Source organism: Falco punctatus (assembly GCF_963210335.1).
Source record: "Falco punctatus genome assembly, chromosome: 6".
In the NCBI taxonomy this organism is placed as follows: Eukaryota; Metazoa; Chordata; class Aves; order Falconiformes; family Falconidae; genus Falco; species Falco punctatus.
The window spans coordinates 44,092,774-44,110,693 of record NC_137585.1 but is presented as its reverse complement, the minus strand read 5'-3'; the positions used below and the strand labels follow the sequence as shown (position 1 = coordinate 44,110,693).

General features: G+C 43.0%; 1 protein-coding gene across 7 annotated transcripts in view; it reads right to left on the bottom strand.

The window, feature by feature from the left end:
- The window catches only part of LOC308065436 (uncharacterized protein), a 250,785-nt gene that overhangs the window by 46,795 nt on the left and 186,070 nt on the right, over positions 1-17,920 (bottom strand). For 6 of the 7 annotated variants that reach the window (XM_080391412.1, XM_080391416.1, XM_080391413.1 and 3 more), the window contains one exon: positions 187-17,920. This exon is cut by the window's right edge. The gene's annotated coding sequence lies outside the window, so the exon portion shown is untranslated. The remainder of the gene's footprint in view (positions 1-186) is intronic. The other variant, XM_080391414.1, reaches the window with a different exon arrangement.

Genomic DNA, 17,920 nt, shown 5'->3' with positions numbered 1-17,920 from the left:
TGCCCCAATCCTGAGTACGATGCGCAAACCTGGTCTCTGCATCTCAGGAAGGATTTAGTGAAACAAAGAATCATAGAATCATAGCATGGTTTGGGTTGGAAGGTTCCTTAGAGGTTGTCTAGTTCCAACACCCCTGCCATGGGCAGGGACTTCCACTAGACCAGGCTGCTCAAAGCCCCATCCTACCTGGTCTTGAACACTTCCAGGGATGGGGCATCCACAGCTTCTCTGGGCAACCTGTTTCAGTGAAGGTGAAGGTACAAAAAAAAGCAGTTACAACGATCAAGGGGAGGGAGCAGCTGCCTTAGGGGAAGTGACTGAAATATCTGGGACTGTTTCATTTAGAAAAGAGTAGGTTGAGTGTTGTAATAAAATGAAGGTGGTGTATACACTGAGTGTGGAACTGTGGGCCTGTGTTACTTGATTAAATTAGAAGAGGATCAGCTTAAAGTTAGTAGAAGGAAATATTTCTTTTTTCATTGGGGAGCAAACTTCTCAAATTTGCTGCAGATGTTATCAGCAGATTTGGAAAAGGGTAAGGCACGTTTGTGAATACTAGAGGCAATAGGCAAGGAGGAGCCCTCCAGCACCTCCAATAAGGGGAAAAGAGAGAAGAATGTGTCTTCCCTCACATATACTTACCAAATAACATCTTTTTTTTTCAATGTTTGAAAAAGACTACTGTGCAACATGGACCAGTGGGCTGACTCAGTAGGCACTTGTTACAGTTTTAGGCTGTTTGGCTGCTCTCTGTGCTGGAGAGGATTTTAGTGCTGGGTGTATGACCCTTATTTAAAAGGAGAGACCAAACAAGCTGCCAGCATGACAGGATGGGTTACTGAAATAGTTGCTGATAGTTTTTCCTCCCAGAAAGGCGAATATTCCTGGAAACGCTGAGAAATTTTTACTAACAACAGATTTCCCCCCATTTTCTCACCATTGTTTTGAAACTATAAGGAGTGATATGTAAACCATCCAATGTAAGGAGAGAGATGTCACAATAACATACGTCTCCATAAAATTCAGATAAAAGTGTAACTTGTGTAAGTAGACATGTCCTTACAGAGTATTTTCCTTCCTGTTCTCTTTTCATGTTTCATGTATCTGTCCCAGTTTTGGCAGGTTAATAACACTGTCTGCAAGTTCTTAACTTTCATTTGCCATCGTCTTGAAAAAAAACATCCAGCCTTATTCCCCTGAATCACAAAGCAGCTTTGTGAAAGGTTGTTGCCTATCCTTGGTATAAGATGAAGAGTGCAACGTGGAGAGTGAAGTAGCCCAGCCCATGGGTACCTGTTCAAATCTTTATTGCTCAAATATGTCTTGTGATTGCATTTCCAGACCTTTATCCTTGCACTGCACACTTGTCAGAATTCAAGAGACAATAACTCATTGTTTCTGGGAAAATAAATTCATGGTGTCCTTTTGTGTGAATCCTATAGGCAGCATGAGAGTTACTAGAGTGTGAATTGTTTGCTTACAGGCTTTTTTCATAGAGGAGGTGCATATGGCCTTTTCCATTTTTTCCCCTTGTGCGCGCTGTACTGCTTACTAAATAGAGGTCGATCATCCTGGAATTTTCTCTCAGCTGCTCCATAAATAATAAATAATAAACAAAGCTGTGTGAAGCTAAGCATGAAGGATATTGGTGGTTTGCCATTAATCTTTCCAGCAGTAGCCAGATATCTCCCGCCAGTTGTGCCGTTTGCTAGGTAAATTTTATAGTTATCTTAATGGACACTGTGTGTGTGTTCGCATGTATATGAGGACCACTAAAGCTCATTTCAGGTGAGATGCTTGTGGGTTTGCTGACAGACCAGCTGAAGGCAACACAGTGAGCTACCAGTGCAGCTGACCCGGATTCTTAACATTTGCTATGTTTTTTTCAGACTTCTGCCAAAACCCCTAGATTTTGCAGCTTCCTATTTCCAGCCTGTTGCCAAGTACTATTCAACTTTCTCTCTCTCATCAGAAACCCAGAGCTATGTATCTGCATGCCATTACTCCCAGTTGCAAATATCTTTACATAGTCTATGGTTCACTGATGCAGAAGTTGTAGCCTATGGTCTATGTCTATGTTGTAAAGAAATATTTCAGAAATTACAGTCAAAACAGAACATTTCATTGAGCCAAAAGTGTCTGAAAAATAAAACCCATATTCATAAGGGCTGGACCTTTGTTTATGAAATTTCTCATAGTATTCACACCTCTAGTGGAAAATACCAGATGAGCTGCAAATTGAACTTAAGTAACAAACCACTACAGTGTTCTTCCTGTTTGGTTGGGGGTTTGGGTTTGGGGTTTTTTTTTCATTGTTTTAGTTGCTTCTAACCCAGCCATTAGATCATTCTGGTTTTCATGTAATATGTTGACAAATTAGTAGAAATAGTTACGCTATCAGCAGCATGGGCATGTGGAGCCCTACTGGAGGCCCTAGGCAGACCCTGATGCCCCCTAATGTTACTGACGCTGTTCTTCAGGCTTCCTGAGGCAACTTTTGCCACAGCTGAGAAGGAGATAGTAACAGGACTCTAAGGTATGTCCATGGCAGAGCAGCTGTCAAAGTGTCATACTATGTGTTGTATATTTACAAGGTAGGTCTGTCAAGTGCTGGCACACTGAGGAGATAAATCTGTGATTCTTGGAGCGATACAACACAATGGCCTTGGAGAAAATATCTCTGGGTTGAAGCAGGGCAGCTGCTGCAGCCCTTTGCTTTCCAGGTGCAGGATGCTTTCCACAGGGATGTCCATGTCACCCAGAGGCAGTTAAGAATGCGATTGGTCTCTGTTGGTGTATGAATTAAACTCTTGTTTACTGTTTGGCCAAATCCTACCTTTGGACACGTCTTTGGACATGCGGTCTTAAACTGCAGTAGATCCAACAAATGCAGAAACTGGCCATCTGGGCACTGCAGGTGAGATTCATTACTGAGCCAAAGCTAACATAAATCTCAGACTTATGCCTTTCTTTGGGATTTCAGTGGGGCTCTGCAGAGCCAGCTCACGGCTTCTTGGCAATGCTGGACAAAAATAATAATAATAAAAAAAAGCCTCCTGCCAGAAAGCAGAGCTAGAGGCAGGATGGACATGGGATGGAGACGTGTGGGTAGGCCTGTGGAAATCCAGCTTGCTGCTCTTGCTGCTGCCAGGAGGGCAGGGGGTGGCCATGTCTGTTTTGGACATCCTCCCTGCTTTCCTCCTTTGCTTTGCAAAGGGAGAAGACACAGATGGCTCCAGCACAGCTAAAGCTGCCAAGGATGTTTTGTCACTGCCCGCAGGTATCACAAGACTGTTCACAGCAAGAGCTTGCTGGGGTGCTCCAGCTTTGAGATAGCCGTTCTCGCAATGGTGAATTTCATCCTGGCCATGCACAGGTGCTCATTCCACATCATCATTGAAGGATTTTATAGTGCTGAGGTTTTGTTTGCCTTTTCGAGCTTGGCTTCTGCCATTTCTGAGAAGTGTCCTTTCTTCTTTAGTGTTGCCATTGGTAGGATGACTCCTGACCACTGCCTGCGTGGGTGCAAGCACTGGACCACGACCTGCAAGATCTAAGCTCATGTCGTGCATCAAGGCACAGATTTTATGCATAACCTCAGGAAGTTACTTTAGCTCATCCAGGCATCACTTCCCCACTTGCATTTAGTTTCCCGGGTGAGCGAGATGGCTACAGTAACTCAACTTAGATGTGAATGTCTAACAGAAGTCACAATGAAGTTAAGGATATGGTTACTCAAATTATTAGCTGAAAAAAATGTTCTCAGTAATGACTGTGTAAAGTCTCAAGCTGTTCAACAGCAAAAGTCAGAGCGCAGCTTGGAGCTGCACAGCAGGCTTTGTGGGAGCACTGCTTGTTTCACTGGAAACTGTTACAGCTCCAGAATGTTTTTCCCCCAGCTTCTTTCCCTGTTAAACCCTAGAAGTTTGAACCAGTCACTGCAATGCAAGCGGCTAACAGTTTAGCAATAGTGTGTCTGTCCCTCCTTGCCAAGACCAATTAGGTTCAAAAGTTGCAAAGTTTTCCAAGAGAATTAATGCATCAGCACTGAGCAGTCGTTCACAAGAACTGCACAAAGGCAGCTGCGGTTTTATTAATTGCAACGGAAAAGTAGTCAAGTGGCAGTGCAGTGGAAGAAGGCGGGCATTCAGGGCCATATGGCACTAGCAACAACTGGAAGAAACAGCTGGGGCAATGGGCCAGACTGGTGGTGTTATGACCCTGGGAGCCTGTTAGATAAGACGTTTGCAGCTTCCCAAGATACCCTGTCTCCCTCTCACTTTGTTTTCCTTTCCTCTCTGCCAGCTGGATCTGACCCTCCCTGCCTCTTCCCTGTACTCTCTGCACATGCTGCCTGTGAATCGGAGATGGCCTGTCCCTGCTGCAGCTGGTGATGGGGACGTTGCTGGCCCTCAGTCATGACACCCCAAGTGCATCCTTCTGTTAGTGCCTGCAACAAAGCACATGCTGCACAGGTGGAGCAATATCAAGTGTATGTGGCCAGGGAAGAGATGAAGAGCTGTACAGGCATGGGGCTTTGGGTGGAAGCCACCTTCCTAGCTCAGAAAGCCCTGCTTTTTTTCTCCAGCTTTGGGTCCTGGTGCTGTTTGTGTGGATGCAGGGCAAACCCTGCTCACCACACCATTGTCTAGTCAATCTCTGGCCTCGCTGGAGAGAAGATGAGGCCCGTCTTACTCAAGTTATTGTGTCTACATATAAACCTTGAACAGTTTGGACCATGGTGGTTTTTCTGAGCTGTGTCTATGGGAAGGGCCAGAGGAGGCTTGTCTGGGGGCAAATATACAGTCCTCAAGATATAAAGCAACCTGTTGCTTGCTGAAGTAAAAATTTTTGTTGGAGGGAAGGAGTGAGGATTCATAGCTAACAGACTATTTCTAATGACATCTCAATTTTGAGGAATGCTTTTCTTTAATGGATTTCAAATCACTCCACAAATAAGTTTGTGAAAATTCCATGTAGGGAGATTTGCCCTAGCTCTATGAACAAGGAGAGACAAGAACAGGCTCTTCTGCAACTTATTGCATGTGCCACCCCACTGGCGCATCAGTGGGAAAAATCACTATTTAGGCATTCAGGACTGAAAAGCCTCCTAGAAAGAGTACAAATTTTCTTCACATTTTCAAAAATATCTGATTATTTGGTATATCACAGCTCTGGCTAAATCCAATGCGAGCAATGGTTAAGAGGCCTGACTTTCCGATAGTCCTCATATTCATTCTTTGAAAAGTTTTGTTTTGTTGTCAGATATGCAAAAGGAGAGGTACTCAGATGCAGGTATCGCATGCAAAAATTTGGGCCAAGTCAGACATTTAGAAAATTACTAAAAGAGAATTCAAGTTTAAAAAACGTGGAAAAGAGTCCTTTTTCACTAGTGCTTTGAAAGCGTCCTCAGGCTGGACAAGGCATTGCTGGCAAAACATCATCTGTAAAACAGCAAGAGCAAGTCAGATAATATTCTATCACTCTTTTTATGAGAGGTATGATGAGTAACTAGAAGCAAAAGGAACTGCAGAATTATGTCTTTATGGCATGAGAAGTGTTGCCCAAAGGAAATAAAAACTGCACAGAATCGCAAATGTTAATCCCCACCTTAGATACTGCAAAAAGACCCTTGAGTTTCCCTTTGGCGGAGCTTCAATTTCTAGAGGAGTGTTTGTGTGTGCAGCGGTGCCATGGTAGATGCATCTGGGTCTGTGCTCTGCCTGTACCTGCTCAGCAGGAATGTAAACGTGGCAGAGACATTGTTGCTTTCAGCTATTTGATCTCTTCAAATCAGCCAAGGAGAAATGATACAAGTATTTCTTCTGTCTCTACTCTGTGTGTGCATGGTTTTTGGCAGAGAAAGGAAATTGTGCTTTTTGCAGGTGAGCTCAAGAACAGAGAATAAACCCCTTGTGACTCAGAGAAATGAGAAGTAACATAAAGCAAAGGTTAAATCTGCAAAAGTGCCATTCATTTGCTATTCAGCAAATGAAGCGGGGGCAATCCTTGAGTAAAAGCATCTAAGGCAGATAACGTGACTGAAGTCATGTATGTTGGCTTTTATTTGTCTTGCCTGGTTAAAACTCTCATGCTATCCATGTTGCACAAGAATTGATATGGAAAGGTCAGATTCATGACCTTTTAGATGAGATTAGGTGAGAAGAGAGCAACACTGGGGCATTTCAGCATGTTGCAAATGCCTATCTGAACACAAACTGCAGAGAATTCATGGAGAGCCCATCTCCTCAAGCCCATTAATGTTTGCTTGAGGCTGCTATGGTTGCTGTTGTTTCTTGTTTGAACTGTGTCCTAATGTTCAAAGGAAGGCTGTGAGTGAGGACACCTATGGCCCATTTCTAGTTTTGGTTACTGTCTAATTTTGAAAAACTTCAGTTTTTCTTGTGTCTGACCCTCATTTTCTCAGTAATTACAGACATGTCACTGTATATGTACATACATATACATGTGTGTGGCCATAACAGGACTTATTCTATGCAAAGAACCTTTATATTTCTAGAAGAGCTAGAAAAGCACCAGGTGTTTTACCTCTTTGAAGACAGGGGTAGTGCAGGAAATACAGCTGCCAGTTGCTGTTTCACAGCTGTGGAATTCTCCACCATGTCAGTGCTATAGTAGTAATTAAAATGACAGATAAACAGCATCCATGTTTGCTTTCCAAGCCTAGCAATGAGTAAATTCTGTACTGACCATGTTAGAAGTACATGAGCTGTGCTGACCCTTGCATGCGCCACTATACCTGCTTCTTGAGAATGCATTGTACTTAATTATTGTTATTATTTGGAGCAAGGGGTTTGATTAATGCATGATCAGTAAGAAAAATCACATGTACTTCTGTGGGCATAGAACCATATTCCTATTCCTGCAAAATGACAATAACTTTGTTTCCTCACAGTGGGAATCCTGCCATGTATTTAATTAAAGGCACGATTAAGCCCTGCACTAGGTCAAACTAGGAAGCTCAGGAGTAAAATTCAGCACACATTTAAGCATTTGCAGGTATGAGGTCCAAGTTCTCAATGCGCTACTGCAATACCTTGTTTTTGAGGGGACTGGGGAGGAGGAGAAAGCACGTGCAGCTTTGTTTCTTCAGTGCTGCCACATGACAAGAAGTGGCTTAGTTCACCCTGTCAGGTGGAGAACAGTTGGTGTAAGTTATACAGCAGAACAGCTGATTCCATGAAATGCATCTCAGAATTAGTTAAACCACCCAAGAGCAAGCACAGCCTGTGGTTTAATGACAGCTGAGTGAAGGTTCACATTGTACTAATAACATCCTGTATCTCTGTGGCAGTGATGTGGTGTATGCACACGTTCTTCTCTGCAGCCAATAACTTCTTGTTAGATTTTCACACTGGCTGATTTGGCTGTTATTTAACAAGTATGTTTTCCTGTTCCTGCCACGGGTTTATTTTTGTTGCTGTTGTTGCAGTGGTAAAATCGTTTCTGATATTCTCAGAAATTCTTCATAGTGATGCTAATGTTTTGCTTGATGTTTTGCTGAAATTTTTGCTGGGATTTTTTAAATGTCACATCTGTTCTCAAAATGCATTTACTTAATTGGTGCACAGTGCTGGAGTGGATTCAGTACCTACACACATATTAACTGGGTACAAAGCTGCTTGGGTTGTCAGAACATGCTTGAAAAAGAAATGTGAGCTCAGCTTCCTATACCAGAAAGGTGACAAGCTCTGATGATGCAATAGGTAGCACAGCAGGGGCAAATCAAAGACACAGGCCCTGCTGGGTGGTGCAAAACATGAGCAGAAGCCAAGGAAGCCTTCTTTTCTGTGGAAAAAAAGTGCTATTTTTAGAGACCCTTCAGTCTGAATAAGAACAAAATCAGTAATATTGACATCTCTCATAATATGTCTGATCTCGTGTCATGCCCATTAGATTTCTTATACACAGGTAAACACTTTCTTGTATTATATATCTTATATATAACATACAAATAATGAAACCCAGCTTTTCAGCAAACCTTTTTATCATAGATATCAATGTACTTAATCATATATCATTCCCATTTCATAGGTTGGGGAACAGAGAAACAGAAATAAAATGGCTTGTCATATAGGCCAGAAATGCAGTGGCAAAACCCTGAATAGAATTTGAATTTCATCTGCTGTAACCCAATGGTCAATTTGCTAGGAGTTGTTGCCTCCATATTTTACAGTGTGAAAATACAAAAATATGGAACAATGGTATTAAAATACCAGAAATGACTGAAAGAAAGGCAACAGATAAATGTAGAAAAAAATTGGGAAATAAAATGTTTTCTGAAAGAAAAACAAAATTATATATTCAAGTGTGACTGTCACATTCCATTCTGCTTGTTTTTCCTAAAACAATCTCTGATTTACATTCCTACATGTATTTCCAGTAATGACAGATTTGCATTTTTTCTAATGAAAAACAAAAACCCTGAATTTTTTTGACCAACTTTATTTGCTCTAGAGGAGGGAAATAAAAGCATGCAAATCCAGCAGCAAATCCTGAAAGGTCAATTTAGGGTTTTTTTCCTATTCATTCTTTCATTTAGTGCACTCCACAAATATGCTGTAGGCTCAGTTTATAGTAAGAACACTTCTTGTCTGAGAAATTGTAACTGATGCAATATGATTTAAAAGTCTCCTCCATCATGCAGAAATTAAAATTCTCTCCCCAGGGACATTCCCTAAAACATAAAGCAGAGAGCCTTCTTCCTCATTTAAAACATTTCGTTGTGTGAAAAATGACAATGAGCCATAAAATCTGGAGGGAAATGATTACTGAACACTAACATATGCTTAATGATTTCAATACCAGACAGCGTGGAGGCTGTCAATTGTACTTCAAGCTAGGGAAATGAGTTTCTTGATCTTGTCCGGATGGAGGGCAATTTAAAGAGATGTTGCTAACAGAGCAGTAAGGCCCTGAGAGCCTGTTTTCAAAACAGCAATTGAAGACCAGCAGCCAACAATGTGATGGTGCCAGTTTGTTTTCTTTGCAAATGCATGTCTTACTGCCCCTTCACTACTCTGGCATGCTCTTTTCTTAAAACTGATGAAAATAATTGTCTCCAACATTATTATTATGTACAAAAATGGCATGAAAAGAAGATAAAGGTTGCCTACTCAGGCACTCAGAAGTTAGAAAATAATGGGATTACTGTTGCCTTGACAACATTCCTCTCTCTTTCCCCTGCCCCCAGTTTCATTTCTGGAAATGGCTAAACTCTATGAAATAATTAAATAAAAGATTCAGCCATGGGGAGATACCTGGCATGGAAGACTTCCTCCTGCCCTCCCCAAGAGACTGACAGAATTGTGAACAGCTGAAAAATGGTTTTATGATGAGAAGAATCAGGTAATGCCATGTACCTTGATGGTACTAGTAGCTCCATCTGCACTTTCTCTTTTAATCTAATTTACGCTACACACTCCCCTGACAGCCACATTTGGTGTGCACCACTTTGTGTTGCAAGAGGCAAGACCATGTAAGCAGCAGCAGCACAAGGGGCTGTTTCTTTCAGCCACCCAAGGCTATCCACCCCAGAAAAGTGAAGACTAGGTGGGGATTGAAGCGGGCTGCAATGATGCTGAAGGCAGAACTTTGGTGCTTTTAGCACTGTGTGTCATGCTTGGGTGACCCACATTCAACCCAGATTGATGCATCTGGCAAATGGAAAGAGTTCTGCCTCTCTGGAGAGCATCAGAGGGTCTGCAGAGGCTCTGAGCTGGCAGCCCTTGAGGGTAGGCAACAGTGCCCAGTGACACCAGTGCATCATCTCTAGCTGAGCTCTGAATGAGGTCAGGCAAGAGACCGATCAACAGCTCTGTCTTGTCAACACTGTCATCATTAGAGCTGTTATCACCCAGCAAATGGAAATGTGAAGGAATGCGTATGCCTGCCCTCACCAAAGCAAATGTGAACAGGAGCTGTGGCACTGACTGTTTGCTCATACCGCTTACATTCCCCTGCAAAGAAGGTCAGTGTTTGGTTTTTACCAAAGGGACTTTGTGGCTGATTATAAAACATTATGTCATGGTTCATTTTTCAAACTGGTTGAATTTATTATGAGGTTTCTTTCAAAGAAGGGACAGAACATTTCAGCACACACTGGCATGGCTGAAACATTAACAAATCACTGACCTGGTGCAAAGCCCAGAAATACTGTAATGCTCCTTTCTCATGCAACCTGTCTGAGCTAACAGGGCACCCAAGAACGTCAGGTAAAGTAACATGCATAGGGGTTGGGAGTGGACCCAGGTGACCACCACGGTCTGTGACAAGTCATCTGACACCACTGTGAGGGGAGAAAGCACTGTGCTTTATTCAAAAGCTGAGTACTCCGGGGGAAAAATAAGAATCACTAAATTTGCATTTAATGACATGTATTTTAAAACGAAAACAATTACAGCTGCATTAATTTTTCTTCCTTTTCTTTTGCTCGGAGCACAGTCAGCCCTGGCTTTTTGCTTAGGATTCCCACTGAATGCCTTTCTGACTCAAATCAGAGCCCCCCTGGCAGCCCCTCCGTTTGTCTCCATGCACAACCAGCACTGTCGGTGGCATTTCATCGGCACAGAGACCAGTCGATCAGGCCCATCAAGTCCTGCTCTGCAACCTGTACTCACCTAAGGGGTACCAATAATTGGCCTCACAGGTCCTAACTGGTGTGTTTGTGAGAATTATCTAAAGTCACAAGTCACCCATGGCTGACTCATATAAGGTGACTGTGTGGCTCATTCCTGTATTGGGAGTGCTGGGTGATATGGTTGTTCGTGACCTCACACAGAGGACTATGGTCTGCTGGTTCAAAAGCATCTGCTTCAATCAGATATTTTGTTAATTTGCCAACCTCAATATTATATAAGAGGTGTTTAATTTCAGGGGAGGAAACCTAAGGGCATTTGATATGTCTTGTTTCTGCAGCTCTGAAACAATTCCTTCTTGTTAGGTAACACCTGGTGTTTTTCTCAACACTAAGCAGTACTTTAAGTTTTCAAGTCTGAAATCCTTGGATAGGTTATGCATGGATGCAAGACAGTAAAACACCGTATATCCCATCAGTCACTATCTGCCCTCAGTCCCTGCCCCTCTCATGCACTCATCTCAAAAGAAGACAGTATTCTGCTTTCTAAGCAAAGCATTAAAGAGTGTTCTTCTCTGTTTTAAATACCTTAGTTATAACTATAGAAGTGTTAGAAAATGTGTGGTATGTTAAGGTCAGGCAGCCGGTTGTATAATGCAAGGGAGCAACCTCAACAGAGCAGTCCAGATGTACACCAGATAAAGATCTGACCTATGTATTGGTAGTTAATAAATATGGAATATTAGGCATTTGTCTAGGAACACCAGACTACTAACAGCTGTTCAAACTCCCCCAAATGCATACATGTGATGTCCTGCATTTTATAACAGAGAGAAGGACGATTGCTTTATAGGTCCTGGTGGCTAAAGCCCAATTCCTTCCACAAAGGAGAATGATCTGGAGCTGAATTATCTCTGATGTTGGTATTCCATATTCCTTTCAACACAGTGGCAGTTTTGAAAGCATAATGTGGTTTGGTCTTGCATTACAATAATTTTGGCAGTAGAGTGGCACTTGAAAAAGCTAAATCATGCCAGAAATTTGAAATGAAAATCCATTTGCTTAGGACATATAGCCTGGGAAATGCTCTCTCAGTTGTATTTCACATCAATGAAAGCCTGTCTTGATTTGATTTGTGTGTAGCGAACCTTCACCAGAGAGATTACAGGAAGTCTTGCTGCAGAATTGAGGCTGAGACATAGGTGGTAGATCTATAAATGTGGATAAGCATTTTCAATCAAAATAATATCAGAAAAATAGCTGGTTTTGCTGAAATTATTTTCCTCAGCCATGACTTCTGTCGGGGAGGACAACACTGTAGCATTAAAGGGCGCCTAGCAGCACTGAATGCCACCACAAAGCAAAACACTGTTTATACTGAAGGGGAAAAATAAATAATTTACTGACCTGGTTAAAATCTGGGCAGGAAACTAGGTGTCACATCCTGCTCTTCTGAAGTAAAACTGATAAGAGCTGTGATGAGCAGACAGAGTAAACAGGCCTTGGCTTTATGTCTCACCCAGGTGCCGACACCTCGTGCGGTACGGTCAGCCCTGGCTCACAGCACAGTGCAACCCTTCCTCCAGCCCTGGCTGAGGGTGAGGATGTGCTCTGAGTCACCCCACTCCTCCCTGCAGCACTCCTGCCTCCTGGGGGGAACAGGCTGGCAGGAGGGAGATGTCCACCCTTCAACAAACACCATTCTTTCTTCTTCTGGACAACTTTCTCTTCCACATCCCACTCATCTTCTTTTCTCTCTTCTGTTTCTTTCCCACTTGGAGGTTTTGTGATGCCTTTTTCATGGCTAGCCTACCCCACCTTTCCCCGTGATTCTCCAGCTGAGGCTCAACATTTGTGCTGGCAGAGGACCTGCTGGGTGGGGGGGAAGGTACCAGATGGGTGATGCTGCTGCCCTGTAGGACCATTGCTCAGAGAGGCCCCTGTTTTGCTGCTCTTCTGCCTGAACCCATGCCTGAGACTCCCTGCCTGGAAGAGCCCAAGCCTGGTTACTTTACACGGCCGAAATCATTGAGGTGCACTTTTCAGTACTGAAGTGATCTGGGAATAATTACCCACCTGTTGTTAAGTCTAGTGGCAATTCTGCTTCACAGTCTGTTATCATTTGTATCCCAGTTCATAACTGAACAGGTGACTCTGGCTGGTCTTTGAACTCCTGGCTCTTTGTTACCATCTCCCATCTAAGAGGTGGTTACCTGCGTATAATCACTCTTAATGTGTCTGAGAGCAAAGCCACACAAACATAAATTGTGGCTGAAGGCTTGCTTGTTTGACTTTGTCCTCACAGTGGCAAGGAGTATTTGTATAGTCAGTCATGCCTGCCAGCTGGGAGGAAGTAAACACCCTCTGGGAAATGGGAGCAGATTTTAAGCCTCTTTTCCAGTGCCGTGGCCATGTGGCTGCTCCATATCCACATCTGCAGGGTCAGTGAGGCTAGATCAGATAACCACCATCTGCAGCACTTTGCACAGAGAGTGGAGAGCTCTGTAGGCACCACTGCCTACAGCAGGGAGATGTTTGGGGAGGGTGCTCCTTCCTGCATCCCCGACCCGTGGCCATGGGCATGTCGTGGGGCTCCCACCACCATTTGGAGCTCAGGCTGGGCCAGGAGTGCTGTCTTTGTGCTGCCCAGGGGCGGCTGGGTGGCCCCTGCTCACTCCTGGGTGAGACAAGGGCTGTTGTGGAGCTGGTAGCCCCATGGCTGGCAGAGGGTCCCTGTCGCAGCGTGATCCCAAGCAGTGTGGCAAGGGAAGGTCTCTGCCCTCCATGGTGCTGTGTCGCATGAGTCGGACAGGCGCCTCCCATCTCTTGCAGGCAAAGCTCCAAGCTGAGAAACATCCTGTCCTGGTGGTGGCTGGCAGTTTCCCTCCCTGATCTGTCAGCCAGCCAGAGATACACTTCCCTTGGGAAGGCAGGTAGGATCAGCAGGTAGGATTACCCAGCAGGTGTGGTCACATACAACAGAGTCTAAATCCAGATATAAAAAGCAAGTGTGCATTTGGCATAGTTATCCGCAATCCTAAAGAAAGCTGGAATAGTGTGAGCCATTAATTTAGTTGGAGGGTGAGCCTCTTGAAAGTTACTTCAAGGATTTCTTTTTGTACAGTTACAATAAAAACCTGCTTTCCATATGCACACTCTGGTTTTGCTGCAGTGTGCAGTGTGTCTTACTTCCCTTTTGTCTTTTACTGTCAGGAGCCTTCAAGCACCTGATTCTACTCTGACATCTGATTTCTCAAAAAAAAGTATGTATGTAAACATCTCAGCTGCATCTGAGGAGCAATCCCACCTCGTCTGTCAACAAAAGGAAAGTGTGATAACCTGCAAGAAAGTAAAGACATTTGTTAAGTGCAAACAGCAATTCTCAGATAAATTTGAACAGCTTCTTACTTTTGTCACAAGAACCAAAGATCTGAAACCCATCAAAGCCCATTAGGTGGTTTTTTACTTCAGAGAACTTTGAATTTGCTCTGCAACTAGCACCATTAGCCCATGTGGCCCAAGCACCTCTTCTGTCTGCATGCATTCAGCGATCTGTCTACATTCCTCTGAAGATGCAAGTTTAGCTTTGCTCTTATTTATTCCTGAGTGAAGGGGAGATCACCATGTATTTATTTTTAGATGTAGTACACCTACATTAATATAGAATGTACCTTTTGTTTCCCAGACGCATATAGAAGAGGAAGTAGAGCACTCTGCCAAACACACTGAAGTTTCTTGCCATTTGTCAGCAATGATAGAGAGAAGAAATCATCCATTTTATGTTTTGTTGTGTTTGTTTATCATCTGATTTAGTACTTGTCTGTCATGCCTAATTACTTTAAAATAATTCTGGTTCTAGGTCACAAAATCCATGAATAAAAGATGTTCACGTACAGCATCTAGGCCAGGTGTCAACTCAGTGCAGATATCCACACAACAAAATACTTCTGATTTTAATTACTGTGTGAATGGATATGCCGATTACATGAAAAATCAATAACATATTAATCAGATAAAGCAAGACAGCAGGTGGCCGAAGATATCAACAAAGATATCAACACAGACATCTCTCTGCAAACAGAAGGGGTATGCTCATGGTGTCACCAGATGTACTATATCACTGAAACAGCCCAAGTCTCCAAAGCGTCGCCATGCAAAGCTGTTTAATTGTTAAGCAAGAATAGGTACATTTTCTACTTAACCCACTTAGGGACCGACTGCTCCTGCTTCCCTTCTGGAAACACGCTTTCCATGCAGGTCAGTGGTATTTTTTTTCTGCCTGAGGTGGGCAAGACTGAAGTCACTGAGGGTAATGTATTAAGAAAACCCTAAACAAAACAGAATGTATGCCCCTTCTCACTGAAACATAATGTGTTAAAAAAGGCTCACAACTTCTTTTTCTGCGTTTGTTTCACTTTGGGAATATCAGAAATAACAAGAGAGTGCATGCTCTTGTACTCTTTCTCAGCCCTTCTGGGTGTGCTTGTTGCTTAACTGTTTCCAAAATCCATCTGTGGTTACAGAAACAAATACCAACACTGTACCTGGCCTAGCCAAATAAAATGTGTAGTTTCTTACTTCACAGGCAGACGCAGAACACGTGGTCTCAACTTCTTAGTTACCGTAGGCATTAGGGTGAGCGACAAGCCAGACATTCATCAGTACCCTGCAGGCCAGGGCTGGTTTCTGCTCAGAGGCCAGGCTGCTCAGCACAAGGAGGACCTTTTGGTGCCCTTTTGGCACCCTGGGTACAGGCTTTCATGCTTGCTGAGCTACTGGCTTGGAAATATCTCCCTGGTAATTTTTTGAGGCTTGGTCCCTTTCCTGTGCTGTGTTTTGCAGAAGAGTAGGTCCGGCGTGAGAGGGGCTTTGTTCTTCTCATGTGAGCTGAGCTCCCCTCCCATTTCCCCTTGCAGATCCCTTTGCAGGATATGTTTTTATTGCACCCTCACTCTCCTCAGTTCAAGCAGAGTTATTCATTTCCTGACTGTATGTGACCAGATGCATGGCTGTTGTCAGTGGTGTAAATCCTCAGCCTTCAGCTGAACTAAAAATCAGCCTGTGGTGTTTGATGTGCCGTGTTAATGGGACATGGCTGTTTTGAGATCTCTGACTTTCACAGAACCAAACACTTCATCTGCGCCTTTAGGAAATAACAATAACTCATTAAGACCCCGACCCCAACCCTGTGTTTCTCTTTAAATACAGATGTTATTCAATGTGGAGCTCTGGACTGGTTCTGACAATACGTTTTTTTGTTTCTTCTCTGTACAAAATTGAATAGTGTATCTTCCAGAGTCTCCTTTCACTCAAGCAGCAAAGGTTGCTCTGATGTCAGCTGCAGGGGTGAGATGTAATGTGGATGGCTGTGAAATCCCCTTTGACAGTTACAACCAAAGTGAAAATTTCCTTCCAAACCAAAAACTCTTTCCTCACATATAGGCTTCTACTGTTTTGTAATTGTAACTGCTAAATCTGAGCACTTCAAACAGATACCGGACTTTTGAGAGACACAAATACTTCCCTGGAATCTTTTAAAATTCAGAATATAGAAGACGTATCCCTGGGAGGGTGCAACCAAGAGAGACGATAGAAACAGAGTTGCCCTACCAAAGGCCAATGAAATCCAAAATAAGAGAGAGACTGTGGTGGTAATCTGTCAGGGTCCCCTGTTTCCACTGGTGCCTGGGGGAACTGCAGGGTGCGCTTATGAGGAAGCGGAGAGAATGGAGGAAGAGCACCATTCCTGGAGGGGAAGATCTCTCAGGGAACCTGGCAGGCATTGTGTTCCCATTAGACCTCACCCCTGTGATATGTGACAAGAAAAGATATAGGATGCAGAAGGGAACATGCTGATAATAAGGGGAGTTTTCAGAAAATGTTGGGAATAGTTACTGTCACTTGCTTTTTGTGGCCTGAAATCTCATTCTGTTTAAGGCTAGCGGCAGAGGACAATTAAGGCTAAGATCCAAGACCCAGCCAGTTAAGAAGTGGTGGTCCCAGAAGTTGCATCCTGGCTATCCAAGGGGCAACGCCAGGGGCTGAAGGAGCAGCTGGATGACTGGGAGTATGTCAGTGCATTGCAGGAACCTGGACAAGTAATTTAGAATACATGCCTATTTTTAAGCAACTACAGTTCACTGAGATGAATCTGACTCTTTCTGTCAGTGGCTGATATTTCACCTTACTGAATTTGGGGTCCAAACACATTTTGCCTAGGGAACCCAAACCCCCTTTGAATTAAGTGAGATTATAGGTGGCAAAGACAAGAGGCCGGTGATCTTTCCAGGCTTTGGCTTAAAGTGCTGGGACATCTAGGTAATTAACTGCATCTATTTTAGCACAAAACCTTAGATGTTTTCATCCTTCTTAAGCAATCCCTACAGAATTAGTTTTTCTGGAAGATGAAACCCTATTGGAGTGTGTAAACAGGCCACATTTAGCTGAATTCAAAGCCCAGCTACAGTTTCAATTTCTTTAAATTATGCAAGGCTATAAATGATGAGTACATCAGTAAGCTAGACCAGAGGCTGATTCATTCATGTATTGATTCATGCATGGCTTATCTTCATGCCTTGCAGAAAAAAAACAATTAAAATGGTTACACTAAGCTATAGAACTTGAAAGTTTTGGTTGAGGGGGAAGAGCGATTCTCTGCTTGAAGAGTGGCAGATGAAGCTATACTTTGTATATTAACCCTCTTCTAGTTTGCATCACTTTAAATGCTTCTTAGCTGTGTGTGACAAAGTGGAAAACATAATTAACTTGAAATACAGAGGAAATTCACTAGATATTTTATTACTTTAATGCTGTGTATTTGTTCAATGCCCTTTTTTCTCACTGCCTCAAAAAGCAAAAATAGAAAAAGCTGTTTATATTTATAAACATGTGTGACAACAGAAATAATAGCAAAAACTCACTCCCATGGTCTGGTAGTGTGACTAAGCACCTTTGGTAAAATTTCCCATTAAAGGTTGTGGATGGACTAGTGGGAAAATCAAGGAAAGAGGGCGTTCAAGTTTCCTGAAAGCAAGAAACAAAAGAAAGAAGAAAGAAAACATATTCATCCCTTGCAATCATCAGCCAATCAGGATGCAGGAATGACATACAATTTTCTTCAGTGTGTGGGCGAGTAAACCAGAATTCTGCACTCCCATTGTCTTTGATGATAAAATGTAGCTATAGGATGGGTACATGTTTGGGGTTTTTTTATCGATAGAAGGTTTCAAGAAACAAAATATCACATGAACAGACTGTACATACAGGCAGTTTCTGGAATCATGAAATGTTTATCTGTAAGCTTGAATACAAATAAATCCGACT